Source organism: Bidens hawaiensis, unplaced genomic scaffold (genome assembly GCF_021521415.1).
Source record: "Bidens hawaiensis isolate Kalapana, Puna unplaced genomic scaffold, B.hawaiensis_p1.1 tig00060379_1, whole genome shotgun sequence".
Taxonomy (NCBI): Eukaryota; Viridiplantae; Streptophyta; class Magnoliopsida; order Asterales; family Asteraceae; genus Bidens; species Bidens hawaiensis.
This window is the reverse complement of record NW_027500901.1, coordinates 1,747-3,492: the sequence shown is the minus strand read 5'-3', so window position 1 is coordinate 3,492 and position 1,746 is coordinate 1,747.

Below are 1,746 nucleotides of genomic sequence, written 5' to 3'. Positions count from 1 at the left end.
TTTTGGTTGCAAAGAATTTGAAAAATTTAATACAAAACGCTTGAATATTTACATTTGATGGAGATGAACTATTTAAGGAGACGGAACCTCTTAATAATCTAAAGGTCATGGATTCAAGTCTTATGGAATTTTCCATTTAAAAACTATTTAAGATGACACGACTTGATGTTCCCTTCGTCCCCTTTGGTCCAGAGACAAAACTTGAGGATAACTTTTTCCGAAGACATGGTGTATTCAAGGTTATCACCTAATTTGAACTTTTTAAGTTTATTTATGTTAAATTGTTATGGTTTAGCCTAAATATTGTTTCTTGATGAACGTTTATGTAAGTATTTTTAAGTTGGAAAGTTGGATTTTAGTAATCCAAATTATAACCTATTAGTGGATAATAATCTATTCTTTCACTTTAACCAATGATAATCCTAACTTTCACTTTTGTTGCCAACACCAACCCAGGAACAATCATCATAGAATTTATTACAATTTACGTTTGATATATTCTCGATTTCACTTGTATTTTTCTTCATTTAATTCATAATCATTACTGTGAAAGAAATTGAGTGATAATACATATATATAAATTCGTGATGGTTATGCTAACCTGATTGTTCTTGACAATAAAAATGAAAGTTAAGACTATCATTAGTAGAAGTGTAACAATGGATTATCTTTAAATTTCTAAGCGTTTGATTGCTTCTGTTAACCGCATCAAGATAGTACTTTTTACATAAAGCAATTGCATCTCATCTCGTCTAGCTTGATAGGTCCTGGCAAAGATATGCATCATTGTGTCACATTTATGTTGATTGAATATTCTTGTGTCTCAAACATCAAACAAGACCGACATAGAAGTATAGTGTAAAAATGAATTTGAACATGAGCCTCTAGGTACAGTAATTTCAACTTCATCCAAATTCCAAATCAAAACGCCTATGAAATTAAACATGTGGTTATTGACCTAATTATTATTTAAGGATGTGAACATATTACAAGTTCTTCTTCGAACAATATTGGCATGCATCTAACACATGCTACAAGTCGATCAACAATGTTTTTCTTGTTGGGTTCGTAGCCCTTGTTTGGGCCTGGTTTTAGTTGAAGTCAAAAAGACGAGACTGGTGTGGGGCGGGCGGCGCTAAGCCCAATTCTTGTTTAGTAAGTTACAAACCCGTGTTTGTCTTTATATATAGCATGTTATGTACTTAATAAATAATACCTAATTATCGCTCGTTGACGTAAGTCAGTTTAGACCAAACCAGGTTAATCTCCATGTTTATCGATTGCTTTTCATTTATGTTGGGTCCATGAGGGTGAATCCTAACATTTCACCCAAACAATTAGAAAGACAAAAGCACCCGACACCAAATGGCTTGTCACGTACTCTCACATGGCTTTGTTATTGTGATTTAACAAGTACCAGACAATTGTCACCTATTTAATTATCCATTTGTCACATTTCAATCCTTGATTCTTTTCTTAAAGGACCCACTTGGATTTAGGACTGCAATACTGCATGGCAAATCCAATCATGAATTGCCCATAAGCTTCCAACCTCCAAACCCAAACAATTATTGAACAAGCTAGAGAAACCATCCATGATGGATGTAGAATACGAAGCACAATTCGCATTTTCCCTGATATCGTCAATTAACAGAATATTGAACTAGCACACATGGGTTGCAACTCAGTTTTTCCCATGCAATTTATACTAAAAGATTTATTAAGAAAAAGAAATAAAAAGGAGAT